General features: G+C 39.2%; 1 protein-coding gene across 26 annotated transcripts in view; it reads right to left on the reverse strand.

The window, feature by feature from the left end:
* ATF2 (activating transcription factor 2) overlaps positions 1-24,650 on the reverse strand; it is an 84,997-nt gene extending 60,347 nt beyond the window's left edge. For 2 of the 26 annotated variants that reach the window (XM_072751993.1, XM_025993995.2), the window contains exons 1-4: positions 24,366-24,622; positions 23,465-23,580; positions 10,109-10,194; positions 9,410-9,508 (exon numbers count right to left, since the gene is read on the reverse strand). The gene's annotated coding sequence lies outside the window, so the exon portion shown is untranslated. Of the gene's footprint in view, positions 1-9,409; positions 9,509-10,108; positions 10,195-23,464; positions 23,581-24,039; positions 24,221-24,365 lie in introns of those variants that run through there. The other 24 variants (XM_072751992.1, XM_072751981.1, XM_072751987.1 and 21 more) reach the window with 23 other exon arrangements.
* Between the last annotated feature and the right edge of the window lie 594 nt (positions 24,651-25,244).

Consider the following 25,244-nt stretch of genomic DNA (forward strand, 5'->3'; position numbering starts at 1 on the left):
TCTTTTGGTAAAGCGCTTTTATATATAAGACAAACAAAAATGTTACCACCAAACGCAGTATTTCTATACGTGGAATATAATATTTGTTTTATTTACTAAATGTTTACATTTTGGGAAGGAAAACATTTTTGTTAAAAAACTGAATATTTGAAATTTCTTGGTCCAGAGATTTTTATACCATAGAAAAACTTCTTTTCTCATGAATTTACAGTTTTTAAATGAAGATAAGCATTTTTACAACTGGGGGAAGAATAGGTTTTATCAAATGATGTCTTGATTTTTAAAATTTTTTTTAAACATTTTATTTATCCAATTTATTAGAGACACAGAGAGAAAAGTAGAAACATAAGCAGAGGGAGAAGCAGGCTCCTTGCAAGGAGCTGGATGTGGAACATGACCCCAGGAAGGCAGTCGCTCAACCACTGAACCACCCAGGCATTCCTTCATCTTGATTTTTCTAAATGAGAAGATTGTTTTATTTTTAACACTAACATGAGAGCTGTTTCTTAGCAAACTTTTTTGGGAAGATTCATGTTATATCGGGTTTAGAATGCTTGTTGAAACAGACATGTTGTCTTAAGTTCCTCTATTTTACAGTTGTGGTCATCCTTTAAAAAATAAATATACTACATTATTTCCTATCTTTTTTTTTTTTTTAAGATTTTATTTATTTATTCATGAGAGTCAAAGAGAGAGAGAGAGAGAAAGGCAGAGACACAGGCAGAGGGAAAAGCAGGCTCCATGCAGGGAGCCCGACGTGAGACTCAATCCTTGGACCCCAGGATCATGCCCTGAGCCAAAGGCAGACACTCAACCGCTGAGCCACCCAGGCATCCCTATTTCCTATTTTAAAAAAAAATGTTTAAATGTGATCTTGAGAACACTGTAAATGATTAAAAATAATGTAAAAATACAATTTAAAATTTTTAAAATATTTTTATTTGAGAGTGCGTGTGTGAGCGCACTCCGGCGAGCATCCACACAAGTGGGAGGGGCCAGGGACGGGAGGGAGGATCTCAAGCTGACTCCACACAGAGCATGGATCCCACAACCCTGATTATGACCTGAGCTGAAATCACCAGTCCAAGGTTTAACCCACCGCACCACCCAGGTGCCCCAACCTAAATGAATTCTTAATGTCACAAGTACTTTTACTTTGATGATGTGTCTTTGATTTAATTTGGGACACTTTTAAAAGGATATTCTGTGTTTGCAATAACTTTTGATGAATTTGGAAATTCATCCAAGCAAATTAAGCAAATTTCTGCTTAATTAAAAAAAAAACAAAAAAGAAAACCAACAACAAAAAAATTACTATGGGAAAGTGAAGGCATATTTTTAAGACTTTTGATTTACACTGTTAACTGCCCTTCAATATGTAGTATTGACTTCTACTTTACCAATATTGTACAGAAAGATCTCATTTCTCAACACCCATACTAACAATTAATATTAACATTTTTTGTTTAACTGAAAAAAGACCCTAATTTTAAATTTGCAAATCCTGACACCCTAATAAGGTTATTAAACTTTTTCGTTTGTATAATGGTCATTTGTAGTTCTGAAATGCTTCCTTTGCCCATTCTATAAAAATAAAATTTTTTTTAAATTTTATTTATTTATGATAGTCATACAGAGAGAAAGAGAGAGAGGCAGAGACACAGGCAGAGGGAGAAGCAGGCTCCATGCACCGGGAGCCTGATGTGGGATTCGATCCTGGGTCTCCAGGATTGCGCCCTGGGCCAAAGGCAGGCGCCAAACCGCTGCGCCACCCAGGGATCCCTAAAAATAAAATTTTAATCTAAAATTCTCTCTTGAATATAAATAGGCTTTCTTATCACATGGATTTCTGATCATGTACCTTACTGTATTCTTGATGTAGTCCTAACTACCTAACCTACATAAGAGGTGCCAAAAGGTGACTTACTCAAGGTAAAAAATGGGACAAGAACATTTTTTTTTTTTTAAGATTTTATTTATTCATGATAGTCACACAGAGAGAGGCAGAGAGGCAGAGACACAGACACAGGCAGAGGGAGAAGCAGGCTCCATGCAGGGAGCCCGACGTGGGATTCGATCCCGGGTCTCCAGGATCGCGCCCCGGGCCAAAGGCAGGTGCCAAACCGCTGCGCCACCCAGGGATCCCGAGAACATTTTTAATGTCATACTGTGTCTGCCAGCTGGTATACCTTGCCATACACTATGTTTATCAACTGTTAAGCCTTGTTATTCTATGCCTACCAACCATACAGAAATTTTATATAAACCACCTTTTAAAAAGTAGTATAGAAAGACCCTTCAGGACTTTAAGAATTATTCAACAGACCTATTATCAAATAAAATCACACATGAGATGCCAATAAAAAAATAGTAAAGAACAAGAAGACTTCTAGGAACAATGACAAGAAGAAAATGGGAGAAATTAACTAGCAAACCATTTCTTATAGCTTAAATTAATACAAAGGCCAAGCCTCCATAAAAAACATATATAAGGGGGTGCCGCCTGGGTGGCTCAGTGGTTAAGCATCTGCCTTTGGCTCAGGTCATGATCCTGGGGTCTTGGGATCCAGCCCCACATCAGGTTCCTCGTGGGGAGCCTGCCTCTGCCTATGTCTCTGTCTATGTCCCTCTGCCTGTCTCTGCCTCTCTCTCTCATGACTAAATGAAATCTTAAAAAAATATATATATGTCTTCCTGAAAAGCAGCTTAGGGTATTGGGGAGCAAACCAGTGCAAAGTGCACGGTGAGAAAACTGTCCATGGGAATGGAGAGTGGCTGGAGGTAAGTCTAATACGGCAACTATATGAGGTGAGGAACAGAGTTGGTACTAGCCCAGCACAGGAAAACAAATCCCAGGCTGGAGAACATGTAGTTCGGGAGGAGGAGTGGGCCTGGTGGCAACAGGTGAGTCATTAAATACACACACAGGGACTGAGAGAATAAGTAGATATATCAAGGATGTATTGGGTAAAAGTAAATTCATACCACAGGTGAAGGTAATTATACAGAATGACTCTTGGTAATTAGATGAAATTTGGAGATACTGGTGTGAACTCATGACTTTCAACAGAGATATAAAGGTACAGAAATAGAGATATGAAGACAGAGAAGATAGTGAAGACAGTATGTGCATGTATATATCTGTATATATGTTCATATATTACCTTAGCTGTGTCTACTGAAGGGGAGCTGGTACACCAATACCTGCAAAGTAATATACCCACTAGGCACCCAGATCTTGATGTCTAAATACCATTCTCTACCAAAAGGTACCCGGGCTCCTTCAAGAATTGTCTGATTCCAGGGATAGGGAAGGGCAAGTACAGGATGGGCCTTGAGTGTCTTGTGCAAGAAAATAAAGAAGGACCTAGCTAAGAATCTGGCCATAAAGTGGCCGGATCTGAAACAATTTGAGAATCAAAAGAAATGATAGTTAAAAAAAAAAAAAAAAGAAAAGAAAAAAGAAATAATTATAGTAGTGAATCATATTGCAAATAAAATAGGATTTCGTTAATCCACATTGATATAAAAGAATTCAACATTCAATAAGATATCTATATCCTCTCAAAGTATCTCCTGATAAAATGTATTTTAATTATAAGAGTCTGGCAAATATCACCTTACTCAAAGGACGCAAGTTAACAAAACTAGAAGGAAAACCAATATCATGTACTCCCAATAGGATGCAACGAGAACGACACAGCATCACTTCTATGAGAGTCCTGTCAAGATACATAAACCTAAATCTAATTACGAAAAATATTATACAACCTCAAATTGAGGTAAACTCTTCAAAATAACTGGCCTTTAATCTTCTAAAGTGCTCGTCATCAAACTCAAGGGAAGATTGAAGAACTATTTCCGATTTAAAAAGATGAATGAGACATGACAACTAACTGTAATGTGAATTCTAGACTGAACTCTTTTGCTATAAAAGGACATATTGGAACAACTGGCAAACTTAAATGTGATTTGCAGATTAGATGGTAGCAATATATGAATGTTAATTTCTTGATTTTCAGGGCTGTATTGTGGTTTTGTAGGGAAAGGTCTTATTGCAGAAAATAAAGTATTTGGGGTAATGGGACATCACGCTGGCAACTCACTCTTAAAAGGTTCTGAACTATAAAATTAAAAACAGAAAAACTTACAAAAGGAGTTTATAGTAATTTGCACTATAATAATGGACTATATAACCATTATATAATTAGTGTCATTTAGTGTTTAAGAGTAGTTATGAGGAAAATACTACAAAGCATGGATTCTCTAATGATTCTCTGCTTGTTTCTGGTTTATAACTTCCATGTTATGAGATGTCAGAGTAGAAAAATCACTTCTGCTGCAAGGTTAAGAGCAAACAGAATCATGATAGAACAATGACCATACCTGAATAAAAACTTAAGAGATAATATCAGTCAATTATTTATTCTATTGGTTCCTTTTTTTTAATATAAAATGTTAATCAAGATAAGATGATTCTTTAGTTCATTATATCAGAATTTAAAATGGCATGATTCAGCTAATAAAAATATTTGCTTTTCTTCAATCTCTATCAAAAACCCGAATGGGGGGGGGAAAAAAAAAACCCCCGAATGGGGCAGCCTGGGTGGCTCAGCAGTTTAGTGCCGCCTTCAGCCCAGGGCGCGATCCTGGAGACCCTGTATCAAGTCCCACGTTGGATTCCCTGCAAGGAGCCTGCTTCTCCCTCTGCCTGTGTCTCTGCCTCTCTGTCTCTCATGAATAAATGAAATCTTAAAAAAAAAAAAAAAAAAAGTAAGAAAGAAACCAGTTCACTTCACAGAAAATAGGATGGGTAAATGAAGCTTTAAAAATGGGAGGGAGTGGGGTACCTGGCTGGCTTGGTGGGTGGAGCATATAACTCTCTCGGGGTTGTGAGTTCAAGCCCCACGTTGGGTATAGAGATTACTTAAAAATAAAATCTTAAAAAAAAAAAAAAAGGGAAGAAGCAAGTCAATTTCTGGTGACTAATTTGAAAATTTTCTAGATTCTTTAATTAAAAAGAAATTTTTTAAGTTGTTGTATTTAACTGGTAATCTATACGCCTCATGTGGGCTCAAACTCACAACTCCAGAGATCAAAAGTCGCATGCTCTTCTGACTGAGCCAGTGAGGCACCCCAAAAAATCTCTGGATTCTAAAATGTTAATTTTACTGATCCTGTAGTTAGCCATATAACTATAAATGTCATAATTTCTTACCTTTAAAGCATGTACTCAAGTTTCAAAGCAGATTTCTAAAATATGGATAACACTAAATGTTACATACAACGTATAACATTCTCAAACATTTCTAATACAAATATTTTATAAGATGTATTTGGAAAACACCTGACTGCCTATTTTGTACCTTATGCCTTGCCCTCAAAAATCAGATTAGTAAGGACAAGTAAGTATAATTCAGTGATATACAAATAATAATAAAGATATGGGACACCTGGGTGGCTCAGCGGTTAAGCATCTGCCTTCAGCTCAGGTCATGATCCTGGGGACCCAGAATCAAGTCCCACATCGGGCTCCTGGCATAGGGCCTGCTTCTCCCTCTACCTATGTCTCTGCCTCTCTGTGTCTCTCATGAGTAAATAAATAAAATCTTAAAAAAAAAAAATAAGTAAAGATATACACAGGCACAATGGGAGCATAGGGGATTAAGATTAAGGAGTATATTGGAGCTAGTCATCTCTCTTCAGCACCCATATTTCCCTCTTAGAAAGCCTGATTACCAGGGAAGGGCAATCCTATAATATCCATGACCCTGACATACCTGCCTCAGGTGAACCAGGGGAGACATCTCACCAAGTTAAGCCAATCAGATGATCTCTTCAAGAAATTTGAAAAAGAAAAAAAATCAGCTAAACAGAGGTAAGAAGCAGAGATTCCAAATCATACTCCGGACTGGTGGATATTTACTATCCTGTTCATACTGAGAAGAAATTAATGAAAACCAGAAAGGGAGTAGGCACAGAAAATAGACATGAGAAACTATGCAGCCAAGAAGAAAAGTAGTTTCTGTGATGCCTATGCTTTCTGTGACTGAATTATGCAAGTCTTCTGTATTCTGAGTATGAGCTTTTTTTTTAAACACGAATTTATCGGATTAATTTTCCAACCCCTAACTAAAACAAGTACATAGTCAAATGTGAAGAGAGGGTCTGGGAGGGCTACTACTGAAGGAAGTAATGCCTGAGTGTAGCCTCAAAGGTAGAGGCCTCAGCCAGTCAGGGATGATGTTCTCAGCAGAGAAGACAGTAAACATGTAGAATCACAATGAAGCAGAGTACATTGAGGGATCTCTAAGAACTTCTGACAGCTGAAGCATAGGATATAAGGTTAAAAGGAAGAGAGAGAAGTCCAGAAAGAGAAGCAAATCTTGAACAGCCTTTATTACCCTGACAAGGAGTTTGGATTCCACCCTCACCACCCCCATCCCACTGCTACTCTGAGGTTATAAATATAAGCCTGTGTCAAAATGTTGAGCTAAGCAAGTTTTTCACATTTTTATATGGGCGGGAGTGGGAGGAGAATAAGCAACAGGAACCATATGTGGCCCCTATAAAGTCTAAAATATTCACTATCTAGCCCTTTAAAAAAATAAGTCCGCTTAATCCTGCTGTAAAAAATGGGAAGATTTTATGTTGATTAACTAGATAAAGAGGAATTTTTGCAAGATCTAATAGAAAATGGGGAATGGACTAGAGGACAACACTATACATAAGAAAGCCAGTACAAACTACTGCTAAATTCAGAAAAGAGAATGATAATTTGCGTATCAGCAGTATCCATCAAAATGAGAGGAGAGTACTAGTTATGGAAAAAATGTTTAGGATAAGGCCTCAAATCCGTAACATTGACTCCAGACCAATGCAGGGACTGACCCCTGACTTCTACTCTGGTTTTATAGTACTCCTTAATCCCCTGGGTCTAGTTTCATGCAGGTTTTTTTTTTTTTTTCATGCAGGCTTTTAATCAGCTCTATATCAGCCTAGAATGCTCTCACTTCCCATTTATACATCTTAGTAAACACTGCTCACCTCTATCCACTCTCTACCCTGAAATTCAGATCATTCATTTACTTAGTAGTTTAGTCAATAAATACTTATTGAGTACATGCAACAGGGTAGGATAGACTCTTGGGGGTGGGGGGCACACACACAAGTGGGGATAGTAGCAAAGGAAAGAGAAGAGAGAGAAGTAAACTCCTTACTGAGCACACACAGCCAGACATGGGGCTCAATCCCACAACCCTGAGATCATGACCTGAGCTGAAATCAAAAGTTGGACACTTAGCCGACTGAGCCACCCAGGTGCCCCTGGAATTTACATTTTATGGAAAATATTTCTAACCAAATCAGGATCTGAACATTTAAGTTGGTCAAGTAGCTCAAAAATTATTCAACATATAAATATCAGTGTGCAAGAAGTTTGCCATCCTTTCCTCCTCAAGGAATTTCCTGCTTACAAATTTTTACTTTTTCAGTTGAAACAGAACTACCCTACGACCCAGCAATTGCACTACTAAGTATTTACCCCAAAGATATAAATGTTGTGATCCAAAGGGACACTTGCACCCCAATGTTTATAGCAGCAACGTCCACAATAGCCAAACTATGGAAAGAGCCCAGCTGTCCATCAACAGATAAATGGATAAAGAAGATGCAATACACACACACACACACACACACACACACACACACACACACACACACAATGGAATACTACTCAGCCATCACAAAAATGAAATCTTGCCATTTGCAAGGACATGGATAAAACTAGAGGGAAATAAGAGAAAAACAATTATATCATCTCACTCTGTGGAATTTAAAAAACAAGAGAGGATCATGGGGAAGAGAGAAAAAATAAAGATAAAATCAGAGAGAAGACAAACCGTAAGAGACTTAATCACAGGAAACAATCTGAGGATTGCTGGAGGGGAGGAGAATCAGGAGATGGGGTAATCAGATGCTGGGCATTAAGGAAGGCACTTGAAGTAATGAGCACTGGGTATTATATATGAAGAATCACTGAACTCTATTTCTGAAACTAACAATACATTATATGTTAATTGAATTTAAATTAAGAGGGAAGCCTGGGTGGCTCAGCAGTTGAGCGCCTGCCTGCCTGCCTGCCTTTGACTCAAAGTGAGAACGAGAGAGTCCCAAGAACAAGAACAAGTCCCATGTCGGGCTCCCTGCATGGAGCCTGCTTCAACCTCTACCTATGTCTATGCCTCTCGCTCTGTCCCTCTCATGAATAAATAAAATCTTAAAAAAAAAAAAAAAAAGAATTTAAATTAAGAAAAAAAATTTTTTTTAATTTAAAAGAATATATTTTTACTTTTTCAAATATGTTGTATTTTTCTAATTTCAAATAAATTTCAATTTTGTTTAGGAAATAAATTTCAAAATTTATTTTCTAAATTTTGTCAAGATTAGAAGTATATATTTACAGGTTTTGTTTTTTTTTATCTGAATCTTCAGATTCAGGTGTAACAGCATGTACTAATCTGCTTGTATATCTTACTATATCTGACAACCATGTTTTTTAAAAATTTTCTATGCCAGATCACATTTATTACATCAATATTTTCCTTCTATTTTTAGAAGCTATATCCTCAAACTTGAGACCAGAAACCACTATATTTTGTAACTCTAACATCACCACACTGGCTGACACACAGAAAATGTTCCATAAAGGTATATTTGAGAACTATATAACTTCCTATTAATATTTCTGATCAGTGTGAGTAATCTTGGAACTAAGTTTATGAATTAATCCAATCCAAAATTCAATAAATTTTGACATTTTAGTGCATATGGCCTTAAAATGGGCAGTATTTTTTGTTCAAAATATTTTTGGAATATAGAAAATACTTTGGGGCATTTGGCTGGCTCAGTCGGTAGACCATGTGACTCTTGACCTTCAGGTCATGAGTTCAAATCCCAACTGGTTGTAGAGCTTACTTAAAAAAAAAAAAAAAAAAAAAAAAAGAAGGAAAAGAAAATACTTCAAGGAGTAACTCTTGTTACTATCCTTCATAAAATTCTAGAATTGGGACTTTCATATGGGGACCCTTCACTATAGAGAATTCTCTAGTCAGTTAAGTTTAGGAGGCTCTGAGTTAAAAATTAAACAATTTAATGTTAAATCTTCAGCGTGCTTTTATAATATGTGGATATGCATTTTAGCTCCAAAAGGACATTTCCAAATTGGTGAACCTCCAATTTAAAAACAATTTTTTTCCTTTTATTTTTATTTTTTTAACAAAACACTATCAGGAAGGTAGGGCACTAGCATCCTGAGGATACTACCTAGAAGCATCTGTTGAATTCAGCAATATTTGAGACAACTGCAAAAATCAAAACCACTTTGCATTAAAAGCTTAAAATCTCTTACCTTTCTAACTGGTGGGCCATGAGGTTTATTCACTGTTGCCAGGAATCCCTCAGCTCTAATCAAGTAAGCAGTCCTTCTCAAGTCTCCATCCAAGTATCTCTAGGGCAAAGGAGAGGCAGAAAAGAGTGAACTTACTCTGTGAGATCTAAAGAAATAGGCTTGTACAGTTTAACTTCGATACAAAAATTTTTTAATGTTTACTTTATAGTTAAAAATTAGGGATGCCTGTGTGGCTCAGTGGTTGAGTGTCTGCCTTTGGCTCAGGTCCTGATCCTGGGGTCCTGGGATTGAGTTCTGCATCGGGCTCTCTGCAGGGAGCCTACTTCTCTCTCCCTCTGCCTATGTCTCTGCCCCTCTCTCTGTGTCTCTCATAAGTAAATAAAATCTTTTTAAAAAATGTGTGTGAAGTTTGCCTTCCATTTCCTTATTTTACGATACAGAAATTAAGGTTCCCTCCAAAAGTTGTAACGCTCCAGGAAGAGGTTTATCCTGTGGTCTCCTGTAACTCCTAGCAAAATGACACCTAGAGGTCTAATAGTTTTAAGGATGGAAGTACAGCAACGGTATCTCGGTGAAAGGAGAAAAATGAAGCTTTTTAATAGAAGGGAGAAGTAGCCACAGATAAAAGGTGACACAGCAGTGCATCAAAATTCTTAAGAGGAAAGAGTTTTTCATGTGTCAGTACTGCACCATACATACCATCCAGGGGGCCCAATTCAATATGCTTTTCATTTGGAAACAGCTTGATTTTTTTTTTATGCTTATATCAGTTGGATTGGGTTCAGCTATGAGGGACAGAAAACTCAAAATTAACAATGGTTTAAAAGATTCAAAAGTTTCTTTCTCTCACATACAAGCACAGGCAGTCCCAAACCATGATCATTAGTAACCCAAGCTCCTTCTATTTTGTTTTGCCATCCTCAACATGTGTCTCCTTCATGTTTAAAATAACTGCTTAAGGTCTAACCATAACATCTGCTGATCAGACAGCAGGAAGGAGAATGAGAAGATGAGCAATAGCTTCCTTTTAAGGAAACTTTTCAACAACTCACAGGAAACTTCTATTTACATTCCATACACCAGAACTTAAGTCACAACAGCTATACCTAGCTGAGAAATAAATTTTTTATTTCACCATATGCTCAGTTAAAAATTGGAGCACCTATAATAAAGAAAAAGAAGAAAATGAGTATTGGTCAACATTTGTCATCATACACTCTCATCTTAAAATGTAAGATGGTTGGGTACCCTGTAGAAATGCCTTACCATCCAGTGAAGGATGCTTTCATTTTTTTTTTTTAAGATTTTATTTATTCATGAGAGACACGGAGAGAGAGGCAGAGACACAAGCAGAGAGAGGTGCAGGCTCCATGCACCAACTCAGGACTTGATCCCAGGACTCCAGGATCACGCCCTGGGCCAAAGGCATGGTGCTAAACCACTGAGCCACCCACGGATCCCCCTGAAGAATGCTTTCAAAAATAGAAGTCCTGCCAGTGACCAAGGAGCCAGACCAGTGTCCATAAAGAACTTCTCTAAATATAAAAGGCCAATCTGTAGGTAACAGGGGAAAAGGGGGAAACCTGAAGACCAGAACACCAATGCAAAAGCAAAAAAACAAATAAGTTGTAGTTTGGGAGGATAAACTCACATATGCAGTCCACAAAACTCAGAAACTAGAACATGGAGCCATTATATTAAGTAACAGAGTGTCCAAACTGAGTATGCACAAGAATCTGGCAGAAAACCAAGTTTTCCCATTAGGAAAAGGCAGTAATCCTTGGAACAAGATGTTAAAGGGAAAGTAGACTTTCCTCTACCATTATTTAAGGACTGATTTCTCATTATTAGTCTGTGTATGAACTTGGAAGATGTCCCTATTGCAGACTGTTGAAAGAATTGCACTTTACCTTGAATAAGTCTGACTTGAAAACAGTCTTCATGTTTAAAACTTTGATGAGAATACTAGAAGCTGGAAAGGCTCTCATTTCAAAGCTGGCATCAAAATTCTGTTTTATACAGACTGTTCTTTAAAGGGAAAGGGACCTAAACAGGACAGTTAGCTATATGTATGTAAAATAGGGACTATACATGGAGCAGCAATTCAAAGGACAAATGTCTCTGTGTAAAGGTAGAGATAAGTTTCTGCAAATTGTTTCTTTCAGGGAAATGTTTATTTTTAAGTAGGGCCTCAGATTTTCCTATGGAGTGTTGTATTCTTATTTTAGCAGTTGCTCACAAAAGACCAGGAACTAACACCCTAGAAAAACAGCAAGATGGACTTCTAGTCTTCACTTCAAGTGAAAGGCAACAAGATTAAGCTAGCAAGCTGTACCTGGCCTATACAGCTAATGTTTTATGCATGCAATGTCAGATTACCATCCAGACTTTGAAAGACATTAAACAATGATCTTTGGGTTGGTTTTTTTTTTTTTTTTTTTGATAACTTGCAACACAAAGATGTAAAGAACTTCTCTTTTTTACCACTGCTACCCTACCCTAGCTACTGTATATGTACTTCTTATACAGGCGTACCTTGTTTTTTTAAGATTTACTTATTCATGAGAGACACAGAGGTAGAGACACAGGCAGAAAGAGAAGCAGGCTCCTCTCAGGGAGCCCAATGTGGGACTTGATCCCTGAACTCCAGGATCACGCCCTGAGCCAAAAGCAGAGCTCAGTTGCTGAGCCATCCAGGCATCCCATGTGTACCTTGTCTTACTGAGCTTCACTTTATTATTCTTCACAGATAGTGCACTTTTTATAAATTGAAGGTTTTTAGCAACCTTCAGTGAACTGCATTGAACAACTCTTAGTGCCATCTTTCCAACAGCATTTGTTCGTTTCATGTCTTTGTGTTACATTTTGGTAATTCTTGAAAATTTCAAACTTTTTCATTCTTATTTTATCTGTTATGGTGATCTGTGATCACTGAATTTACTATGGATAATTGTTTTAGGGCTCCACAGACTACACCCACATAAAAGTTTAACTGAGAAACGTTGGGTATGTACTAACGTTCCACCTACCAGCTCCTCCCCCATCTCTCCCTCTCTTTAGGTCTCCCGGTGCCCTGAGACACAAAAATATTGAAATCAGGCCAATTAATAATCCTACACTGGCCTCTAAATGTTTAAGGGAAAGGAAGATGGGCATATCTCTCACATTAAACCAAAAGCTAGAAATGATTAAGTTTAATGAGGAAGGCATGTTGAAAGCTGAGACAGGCCAAAAGCTGCACCACACAGGTAGTGAATGCAAGCCGTGAATGCAAAAGTAAACAACTTGATGGAAATCAAAAGTGCTATTCTAGTGAACACGCAAATGATAAATGAAACAGCTTTATAATTGAACGTTTTAGTAGTCTGAATAGGAGATCAAACCTGCTACAACATTCCCTTAAGCTAAAACCTAATCCAGACTAAAGCCCTAACTCTCTTTCTTAGAAGGCTGAGAGAGGTGAGGGCGCTACAGAGGAAAAGTTGGAGGCTATCAGAATTGGTTCATGAGGTTTAAGAAGCCACCTTCATAATTATAAAAGTATAAGGTAAGGGGGTACCTGCATAGCTCTGTCAGAGCATGCAACTCCTGATTTGGGGTCATGACTTTGAGCCCCACATTGGGTGTAGAGATTACTTTTTTTTTTTTTTAAGTACAAGATGAAGCAGCAATTGCTAATATAGAAACTGCAGCAAGTTACCTAGAATATCTAGCTAAGATCATCATTAATGAAAGTGGCTAGACTAAACAATAGATTTTCAATGTAGATGAAACAGCCATAGTTCAGAAGAAGATGCCATTTAGGACTTTCATAACTAGAGAAAAGTTCACGCCTAATTTTCAAAGCTTCAGGCTCTCTTGCTTGGGGCTAACACAGCTGGTAACTTTAAGTTGAAGCCAATGCTCCTAGATCATTCTGAAAATCTTAGTAATTAGGCTCAGTCTACTCTGTGCTCTGTAAATGGAAGAACAAAATCTGGATGACAGCATATCTTTTTACAACAGGGTTTACTGAATTTTTTAAGCCCACTCTTGATAACTGCTGCTCAGGAAAAGATTCCTTTCAAATGTTACTGCTCATTGACAATGCACTAGACACCCACAAGCTCTGATGGAGATGTATAAGATTAACGTTTCATTCTGCTAAACACACCTATTCTGCCACCCATGGATCAAGGAGTAGTTCTTTCAAGCCTTAATAGATTTTGTAGAACTGTAGTTACTGAAGATAGTGATTCCTTTGATGGATCTAGACAAAGTAAATTGAAAACCTTCTAGAAAGATGCATCATTCTAGATGCCATTAAGAGCATTTGTGATTCAAAATATCATTAACCGGAGTTTAGAAGATGCTGATGCCAACTCTTATGAATATTTTGAGGGGTTTAAGACTTCAGTGGAGGAAGTAACTACAGACACAGTGGAAACAGCAAGAGAACTAGAAGTGGAGTCTAAAGATGTGACTGAATTGCTACAATCTCACGATAAACCTTAATGGACGAGGAGATGCCTTATGAATGAGCAAAGTGATTTCTTAAGATGGAATCCACTCCTTGTTGAAATGATAGCAAAGAATTTAGAATATTAATAAAAGTAGTTGATAAAGCAGTGACTGGGTCTGAGAGGACTGACTTCAACTTTGAAAGTCCCATGACTTCATTGATGTCATATTTAAAGAAACTGCCATAGCCACCCCAATCTTCAGCAACCACCACCTGATCAGTGAAAAGCCATCAAGGGCAAAACCCTATACCAGCAAAAAGATTACAAATGGCTGAAAACTCAGATGATGGTTAGTGCTTTTCTTTAAGCAATAAAGTATTTTTAAGTTATAGTCTTTATTTTTTTAGATATAATACTAGCACAAAATTAATAGGCTATAACATAGTGAAACATAAATTTTATTTGCCCTAGGAAACCAAAAGATTCATCTGATTTGCTTTACTGTGGTCATCTGGAACCAAACCTGCCATATCTCTAAGGTATGTTTGTATGTGGATATAGTTAACCTGAGAGTAAGAGGTATGGTCTCTGCTGGAGGAGGCAAACACTGCTAATGGTATTTTGGAAAGCAGAGAACTATGCCCAAAAAACCAGAGCTCAAAAAGTACCTATTTGTGTGAGAAAAGAACTAAGTCTCTCTTGACATGGACTTAGAAGAGTCTAACATATTCAGGGGCAACTGCATAGTAGAGAATCCTAAGTGGTAGGCTTCTGGCCTTGTGGGAGGATAGGAGCTAGGCAGGAAGAGGACAGTCTTCTCAAAGCAGTGTTCAAACAGGTGTATGTATTACTTAAAGTACACTAATGCAAGGGACACCTAAGCAGGATAAGTTTAAGAAAATTTCCATATCTTTAATTTCCCTATGTTTGCTTTCCTAAGAATGATCTGCCTACTTTCCCTAAATCCTCATTCTTCCACAGTTCAAAAGAAACCCATACTTCTCACCCATAACCAAATATCATTACCATGCATTGCCCCAGGTTGTAAAACCTCCATAGAACAAAACAAGGGGATTATTTTAAAAGTTTCTTAAAACCCCTTAATCCAGGCACCACTAAACCTCAGGCTTGTGTCTTTGCCTGTCTTATAAGTATTCCTGTTAAAGCAAAGCTTTGTTTTTAAGAATGGCATTTTGCCCTGTGTTTAGGAATGTTCTGAATTCATATATATTGTTTAGAGTGATGACAGGAACAATAAAAATTCTTCATGTAATGATTGCTTCTTCCATTCTCAAAATATTGCCCAAAAATGCACTGTCCCAATAGAGTTCCATGAAATCAATAAGAAAGTTAGAAAAGTTCAATTTATATTTATTGCAGAAAAGTGTAAGTTGATCAATACTTTAAAACATTAAAATCCACTGGATTCAAATAAAAGTATGTTGAAGAAGTAGAAAAAGATTACAGATCCTAAAACAGGAAGATTATCCTGGGTTATCAAGTGGGCCTAATCTAATTATAGGAGACTTTAAGAACAGAAAACTTTCCGGCGCCTTGGTGGCTCAGGGGTTGAGCATCTTCCTTCTGCTTGGGTCATGATCCCAGGGTCCTGGGATTGAGTCTCCCATCAGGCTCCCCGCAGGGAACCTGCTTCTCCCTCTGCCTGTGTCTCTGCCTCTCTCTCTCTCTCTCTGCCTCTCTCATGAATAAATAAAAATAAAATCTTAGAAGAGAAAACTTTGTCTGGAGTCAGATTCAGCAGCATATAATTCACAGAAATTAGAAGCATGAGAGAGACTTGACATTACTGGAGTGGGCAGGACTGAAAGCCTTTTAGCTTCCATGAGCAAATACCAGCCCTGGTTGTCAGTCCACAAGGGATCTGAATTCAGCCAAAAATTTGAATAAACCTGGAAGTGGATTATCCCCCAGACATTTTAACATGGAATACAGCTCAGCCAACATTAAATTTTGGCTTTGTAAGACCCTAAGCAGAAGCCCCAGCTGAGCCTACCTGGACTTCTAACCTACAAAAACTGTGAGATAAATTTGTGTTGCTTTAAGATGCAAAGTATGTGGCAAATTGAGATGCAGCAGGAATAGGAAATAGAATGAGCAAAAATGTTAAGATACTCAGGAGGTCAGGCTTGTGTCATAAGGTTTCAGGGCCGCAATACCTTATAGACACAGAACTCTGTGCTGTAATTTCCTTCTTGTATCTTGGTCTAGAGCCACAAAATGCAAAAAGTGATCCTAGTGCAATCCTGAAGTCTTGGGAACATCATGATGGTCATAATAACAAAATTTAAACCTAAGAGCTTGAAAATCTATAACTATGAGCTAGTAGGACTATACTCCCTTTCAAAGTTAAGATATCTTAGAGTTGGGTTTTTTTTTTAGATTATTTATTTGAGAGGGTGAGAGCACAAGCCAGGGGCTAGGGAGGAGGGAGAGGGAGAAGAAGCAGACTCCCTACTGAGCTGGGAGCCAGATGTGGGGGCTTGATCCCAGAACCCTGGGATCATGACATGACCTGAGCTGACAGCTGATGCTTGACTGACCGGGCCACCCAGGCACCCCTTAATTTCTGTATTAGGAAAAATTTAAATGGTGTGATTTCACTATGATCCTAGTTCACAAGAAATAATATATCACTTTCACTGTTGTCAAAAAGAATAAAGGATAATACTATATATAAAATACATAGCACAGTATATGGCACTTACATGGTATCTATTAATTTTATTACAAGTTTTACTGTATTTTACTTTGACATTAAGTATACATTTTCCTAATGCTAATCAATCCTAATCTTACTACCTTCTTTAAAGCCCCAAACTGAGAACTACATGTTTAGTTTAACTTTTAAATAAAAGGTTTTTAATCTTTAACCCATGAATTTGATGTTATCCCATACTGTCTAGTTCATCTATGTAAGGAAATCAAATGCCTCAAAAGTGAGAAAAACAGAAGCCCAGCTTTAATGAGGAAAACAGCTTTTAATTTTGCCCCACTCACAGCAGACATGACATGTTCTTCGCACTTATCACCAATTCCCAAGAGTACAGAAGCGTTTTGACAAAATTCCTCAAAGTTGATGGCAGATATAAAGAACACCTCAGGCTTCCCAATACTGTATACATGAAAATGTGAATATGTGAATATTTAGATCAGCCCCATATACGGAGATATTCCTTAATAAAAATATCAGTTTTAAGTTAAACTTTATTTTTTAAGTGAGTCTTAATTATTCCCAGACCTCTAATCCCTGGGTGATGTAAGATAAGCAAGTTATTGTCTTACAGCTTAAAATTACAACAGAACGTTAGAAATAGACATAGGGGCACCTGGGTGGCTCCATTGGTTGGTTGGGTATCTGACTTGGTTTTGGCTCAGGTCATGATCTCAAGGGTAGGATAGAACACTATGTCAGGCTCCGTACTCAGCAGGTAGTTTACTTGAGGATTCTTTCCCCCTCTGCCTCCCTCTACTCACCTGCACGCTCTCTCCCTCTCTAAAATAAATAAATCTTTAAAAAGAACTGTACAAGACCTTGCAGATTTATGGTTATGAACATAAACAGTGCTAATACAAGGTTTTACTAATAATATCATTTTAGATTTGGTTATCTAATAATGCCCATAGCACTATTTTTCTAAAGGTAGATTAAAAAAAAAAAGCAGTAAGTACATTTTTTTACAAGATTTTATTTATTTATTCACGAGAGACCCAGAGAGAGAGGCAGAGACACAAGCAGAGGGAGAAGCAGGCTCCTCAGAGGGAGCCCAATGTGGGACTCCATCCCCAGACTGGGATCACACCCTGAGCCAAAGGCAGACACTCAACCTCTGAGCCACCCATGCGTCCCTACTTACTCCTTATTAAAAACTTATCTTTTGTAAAAGTAAAAAGAAAATAGAAATTCATAGCTCACCAAGAATTACAGTAAGTCCTAGCTATCATTGCTATTAAGAGTATATTGATATCAATTTCTCATTACGAAGAGGGCACAAATTAGATACAGTATAGGTTATGTATAATTCCCACTACAACATTAGTAAACTCCTCTCTTTCCTCCTCTCAAAGTGTATCAAAATTAAGTGAAAGAATATTACTATAGGAATAACCCTTGGGATGCCTGGGTAGCTCAATGGTTGAGCATCTGCCTTCAGCTCAGGGCATAATCCCGGGTCCAGGGATCGAGTCCCACATCCGGTTCCCTGCCAGGAGCTGCTTCTTCCTCTATGTCTCTGCCTCTCTCTGTCTCTCATGAATAAATAAATAAAATCTTTAAAAAAAAAAAAAGAGTAACCCTCAATCCAGCATATGTCAATAATCTTAAAACCTTCCTTACAAATGATAAAAGACACAGTGATTCTCAAAACTGTGATTGAGAACTGATGGTACAGTTACATTGGTTGAATAATCGTAAAAAATACAAAAGAACATTAGAAGAAGACATACGGATGGCCAAAAGACACATGAAAAGATGCTCATCGTCACTTATCAGGCAAATGAAAATCAAAACTACAATGAGGTATCACCTCACACCTGTCAGAATGACTAAAATCAAGAACACAAGAAATAATAAGTGTTGGTGAGGATGTGGTGAAAAGAGAACACCTGTGCCCTCTTCACGGGACTGCAAACTGGTGCAGCCACTGTGGAAACCTGTATAGAGGTTCCTCAAAAAGCTAAAAATAGAACTACCTTAGGATCCAGCAATTGCACTAATGGGTATTTACCCCAAGAATACAAAGACACTAATTCAAAGAGATACATGCACCTGTAAGTTTATAGCAGCATTATTTACAATGGAAGCAGCACAAGTGTCCAACAATAAATGAATGAAGATGATGTGATATAGACAGACACACAGACACAAACACCCCTCGGAATATTACCCAGCCATAAAAAAGAAGGAAATCCTGCCATTTGCAATAATATAGATGGAACCAGAGAATATTATGCTAAGTGAAATAAGTCAGAGAAAGACAAATACCATATGATTTTATTCACATGTGGAATTTAAGAAACAAAAGAAATAAGCAAACAGAAATGTGAGAGAGACAAACCAAGAAACAGACTCCTAGAGAGAACTGATGGTTACCAGAAAGGAGGGGGGGGGGGGGGGTTTGAGAAGAATGGATTTAAATAGGTGATGGGGATTAAGGCAGGCACTTGTCATTTATAATGAGAACAGGGTTATGTATGGAAGTGCTGAATCACTAAACTATATACCTGAAACTAACATATATAAACCATGACAGTCTAGCTCCTAAAACATTATATACATATTATGTACCAGAAGACGACACTAAGGAAACAACAATGCAGTCAATTTGACTATAACATACCCATTCATTTCAAAGATTACCTATATGGAAATAAATGTCATCATGAGTTTTAATAACTCATCAATCTATAGGTCAGAGAGTAGCTCTTATATTAAAGCAAACTAGCATGAAACATTCAACATGAAAGCCATGTAAAACTACATCAAATTTAAGGATTACTGTTACCAGACCGTCAGAAGTTTCAGTAATCTTTATGAGAAATAGTGAAATGACAGTAAATATATATATATAGTATCTGTCCCAGCACATGGATCACTCGTAGGCAAATAACTATAGATTGGTCTACTGAATAATTGATATGGTCTACTAAGTAAAACTGTTAAATAATGCAATTTATTTCCATTAATAATTTCTAATTAAGCAATCCTACTTTATTAATCAGCACAACTCCAAAGTTGTTGCACTCAGATTCTCTTGACAGTGTGGACTTGCTCAACATTTTGGGGAGGTAAAAATTTGGCAATAGAGAAATATTTATATCCTCTGACCTAGTAATCTCAACTGAGATTAGTATCCTACAGAAACAACTAAAAATAAAAAGATTTAAGCACAGAGATGCTCAATTCAATATAAAAATAGAAAATGAAAATTATTTTCCCTTTGGGCATTTAAATTGAGGAAAATTTAATGGTCAATGGTAAACTATCATGTAATCACTATATATTACAAAAGTTAGACAATATGGGGAAATGATAAAGCTATAAAAATAAAACATAACTGTCTCTAATGATATAATTCTGTCGCAGCTATAATTTATTTTGAAGCTATAATTTATATGCAAAAATTAGAAGGCAACAAAAATAATGAAAAGTTATTTGTCAGTAGGGCAAACTTGTAGTTGATTTCTAGTAACACTATTTTAAGTGTTCAATAAATAGAAACACACTAGCCCACACACAAGAATTAGAAAAAACCTACAAAACTAGAAGAACAAAGCTATGAAGTTGGAATGACAAAGGTTAAGGTTTAGGTTCAGGTAAGCAAACTAAAGAACATTTATGGAATTTGTAAATTAAGGTAGTATTATCAAGATAATGAGATCCACTATTAGTCAAATAACCAAAATACACTTGGTATTGTGCCAATTGGCTTTTTGCCAATTTTAAACATTCCCACCCTGTTTTCCCCTATTAATCTTGTTGAGAATCACTGTGGTAATAAGCTACTACTACTGTTGGGACTGTTTCTATTCCTTGGGTATTAAGAGAGAAAAAAATGAGAATCACTATCTTTGTTAAGATACAGAACGCAGCCATGGGTGAATAAGCCTCAGCCCAAAAACATTCTATTTACATCCCTTCTTGTTACAAAAAAATGTTTTGGGCAGCCCAGGTGGTTCAGCAGTTTAGTGCCCCCTTCAACCCAGGGCCTGATCCTGGAAACCCAGGATCGAGTCCCACATCCGGATCCCTGCATGGAGCCTGCTTCTCCCTCTGCCTGTCTCTGCCTCTCTCTCTCTCTGTCTCTCATGAATAAATAAATAAAATCTTAAAAAAAAAACATGTTTTTAATCACTCTACTACCACTGCCAAAATGCCAAGGAAAAAAAAAGCATCACTTAAACATACTTAAAAATGTAAATGAATGTTTCAAGATTGTTAAAAAGAATAAATGAAAAAGTATATATAATACGTACATAGCTATAATTATATAATACATGACACATTTATAGTAATATATGTAAAGTAATTTCAGTTATTGTTAGCCTTAAAAATCCACAAACTTCCTTAAATTTTCTGAAATTATATTTTACTCTAACTTTTTAACCCTGAGCTCAAGAAACAGAGCAAAAGAAATAAAATGTTTTGTGGGTTTTCCCTTGGATGTAAATAAGTGAATATTATCACTATATCCCTCATTAAGAATTACATTAAGAAAACATGCAGCATTTTAAGTAAGTCCTTAGTCTCATGGAATAGGTGTGAAATACTAAGTTAATGTGAAAAACTAAGTTAAACTAAAATAGTACATTTTAATAACAGTGAACAGTGTAACAAGTACTAAATGTATTAATTTCTAAGGATCAGTTGACTATCCAATTACTGTTATTCAATGAGTTTTTAAAAAGAGATTGTCAGAGAAGGATAACATTATATGGTTTCATTCATTGGGGGAATATTAAAAAAATAGGGAAAAGGATTAAAGGGGAAAGGAGAGAAAACGAGTGGGAAATATCAGAGAGGGTGACAGAACATGAGAGACTCCTAACTCTGGGAATGAACAAGGGGTAGGGGAAGGAGAGGTGGTGGAGGGGATGGGGTGACTGGGTGACGGGCACTGAGGGGGGCACTTGACGGGATGAGCACTGGGTGTTGTTTTTTTTGTTTGTTTTGTTTTGTTTTAAAGATTTTATTTTTTTATTCATGAGAGACAGAAAGAGAGAGAGGCAGAGACAGAAGCAGGCTCCATGCAGGGAGCCCGACATGGGGCTTGATCCCAGATCTCCAGGATCACACCCTGGGCTAAAGGCGGCGCTAAACCGCTGAGCCACCGGGGCTGCCCCGGTGTTATACTGGGTGTTATACTATATGTTGGCAAATCGAACTCCAATAAAAAAATATACAAAAAAAGGGGGGGGAGATTGTATTATTTGTTCAAGATGACACAGATAAAATCGACACATTTGATCTAACATAATCTAACAATTTATCAGCAGAGAACATCTAAATCATTAAAACCCAACTTTCTCAAAATACAATTTAGGTAGGAAAAAATGTAGATTATTTCTTGAGACTTAATGCTAGTTATAGGTAGTAGACATTTGATGTGTAGCATTTTTTTTTTTAAGCTTTTATTTGAGAGCGAGGAGAGAGGGAGAAGCAGGCTCCCTGCTGAGTAAGGAGTGGGGGGGGGGGCTCATCCCAGAACCTTGGGGATCATGACTCCAAGCAAAGGCAGACACCTAACCAACTGAGCCACCCAGATGCCCCTAGCATAACATTTTTAAAAATGATATTCAGATAGCTCTTAAATCCTGAATACCAAGAAAAAGCATCCCTCCAAGTTATGTTAAAGAGCTGACATAATAATCTTAATTTGTACTGTTTAAAAATATGAAACAAATACTCCAAGCAAAGAAAATACAGGAATTTCTGGATTACATATTTAATACATTATGATATAGTGCCCCAAAGATGAAATATACATTCTTATAAGGTTAAAAAGAATTTCCAGGAAATGCAATGGTATCTACAGAAGACACAGGTACCTTAAAAACACACACACACAGTTCCTGAAAGCTCCTTCCTTATTGACAAATACAAACATCTATGTTCTAAATTACAATATATTTCAAATAATTAAAAATCTAATGGCCGTAATCCTCTCGAAGCAAGATAAAACAGGTCTTCGGAAAGCAGCATACAAACAACCAAAAATTTGTAAGATTCTTATAAATTACAAAGACCAAGATTTTTGGGACGCCCGGGTGGCCCAGCGGTTGAGCACCTGCCTTCCGGCTTGGGGGCGTGACCCCGGGGTCCCGGGATGGAGTCCCAAATGGGGCTCCCTGCATGGAGCCTGCTTCTCCCTCTGCCTCTGTCTCTGCCTCCCTCTCTCTCTCTCTCAATAAATAAATAAATAAATAAATAAATAAATTTTTTTAAATAAATAAAATCTTAAAAAAAAAAAGACCAAGATTTTAATTGTTATTCAATTACTGATGACCTTAAAGATTCAAGAACACCCTTAACTAATTCTTTATCTGTAAGAGGGCATCTCTTTTTTTTTTTTTTAAACATCCTTTACAAAGATACTCTTGCAGTTCTGCAAAGTGTTTACAGCGGATTCCTCAAATCAGTGTAACAAATGTAATCACAAGAGGGAATTGCTACTGTGTTTGCCTTTCAGGTCACTTAACCGTGTAGGGCTGACTTTTGAACAAGCTTATTACCTTCAAGTTCTGGTACAACGGACCAAGGTTACATGGCTATTTAAAAACGACGCCTAGAAAGGCTATTACTTACTGACAGTGCCAGTGGTTTCTTCACACAGGACACAAAGTGCACTCAGAGAGGTACAGGTTTGTCTGGACATCAAGTGTGTATATTAAAGTCAACGCACGGTTACCGTCTCCATAATTTAAAACCCCCAAGAAATGAGGACTTTCACATTATAATTTAACTATCAGTCAACAGGGCGAAGGTCGTCCATCAGGTGTAATCCCTTTACCATATTGACGGTAGTTTTGCGCTTGGCCTCAACCAGTTTTCAACTCCCCCCCCCCCGCCCCCCAAGCGAAAGCAATTTCAGACTACCTAAGGGCACAAATGATCCCCAGCTCCTCCGCCTTCTCCTTCCTCTAGCGTCGGTTCAACGAGCTAACACAAAAAATACAGACACACACATACAGTCACTCCCTCGGCCCTGGTCCCTAGGGCATTAAAAAAAAAAAAAAAAAAAAAGGCACAGGTTATTTACCCTACAGAGGCTCTGCAGTCCGTGCGGGGAGGTTTAAAAAAAAAAGAAAAAAGAAAAGAAAATGGGGGAAAATACCAGAATCAATCTGCACCCACACCTCGGCCCCGCCCCAAAGGGAAAAAGCGGGGGGTGGCGGGAGTGTGAGGGGGCAGAAAGGACAGAACCGGCGGGGACTTCCAGCTCCCGGGCTGCCCAGGCCGTCGGTGCGGCCGCAGGCGGGGACCCCGACCCCCCCCCCCGCCAGCATCACCCACACACAGTCCCCGCACCCCCGAGTCCTGGGCGGGGAGACCCGAGCCGGCCCTCTCCCTGCAGATCCAAGGGCTGAAGGCGGGGGTCTCCCTGCGCCCCCGGGGTGCGGCGTGGGGGCGCCCTGAGACCTCCGACCTAACCGGGGAAGGGGAAGGCGAACCGGGGGGAGGGGTCTAAGAGGCGCCGTTATTCCTTTTTCCTCTTCGTTAGGAAAGCGCGCGAGCGGGGAGGGGCCGGAACGACGAACGCCAGTTCCCTATAACGGGCCCGCCCGGCCGGCCGGGCTCCCCGCCGCAGACGCCGCGCCGCCGCGCAGCTGGCGGGACGGCCTGGGTCGCCCCGAGGGCCGGGCACCGAGGCAGGAGCGCCCGAGGTGATGGGAAGCGGGGGGTGGGGACTACGCGGAGCGACGTCGCCATGTTAGCGCCTTCTGTCTCCCTCTCCCTCCGGCCGCAGCCCGGCGGCCTCCCCCCCAGCGCTACTCACCTTCCCAGGGCGCTAGTTCATGCTTCTCGCGGCCGCCCGGGAGGCCCGAGCCCAGCCGTGTTTACAAACTACCCCTGGAGGAAAGGGCTGAACCGCACTTTAAAGGCCACGGGCTCCCACAGGCTTCCGTCCTCTCTCGCGAGATCCGACTGACACCCCTTTCTCCCCGCCCCGCTCCCGGCATCCCCCCTTTCTTCTCGCGGCCCTCCCCTCCGCGCACACGCCCCTTCTTGCCTTCCTTTCGACCGAGCGCCTCCGGGTCAGGTGATGCCGTCAGCCTTCAGCGGCAGGGGGCGGGACCTGAGGAGGGAGGGGCTGGAGGGGGCGGGAACCAAAGGCCACTCGGTCGCAGACGATTGGACAAGGAGCCCAGAGGGCGGGAAGCAGTTCCGGAAGGGGGCGGGGCCGAAGGAGCCGGAGGGGAGGAGCCTCCGTAACCTGCGGAAGGCCGTGATTGGCTGGGGCTGGAGACTGGGCTGTGGATGCTGGAACAGGTGGATGTCGGGGTGGCCCAAGGGCTTGACGGTGCGCGCAGAGGACGAGGGGACCTGCGGAAGAGGCTGCGAGTGGCGGGAGAGGAGGCGCGAGGAGGCCTCCGAGCTCCGTCACGGGAGCCCGGTATTTCTGCTGCCGTCCCTTCCTGGCCCTGGGTAGGAAGGAGGGCAAAACGTTAGGCGGGCGCGCGCCTGGACCCACTTTTCTGCTGCCCTGAAATGTGAGACGGGAGGTTCCGTTGAGCTGAGATTTGGGAGAGGCGGAGTTTGCAGCAAATTGCCCCTCCCCCCCAAGGCCTCCACACGCCTGAAGCGGGAAAGAGAAGTCAGTTTTTTTTTTTTTTTTTTAAGATTTTATTTATTTATGTATAAGAGATGGAGAGAG

This window comes from Vulpes vulpes, chromosome 3 (genome assembly GCF_048418805.1).
Source record: "Vulpes vulpes isolate BD-2025 chromosome 3, VulVul3, whole genome shotgun sequence".
In the NCBI taxonomy this organism is placed as follows: domain Eukaryota; kingdom Metazoa; phylum Chordata; class Mammalia; order Carnivora; family Canidae; genus Vulpes; species Vulpes vulpes.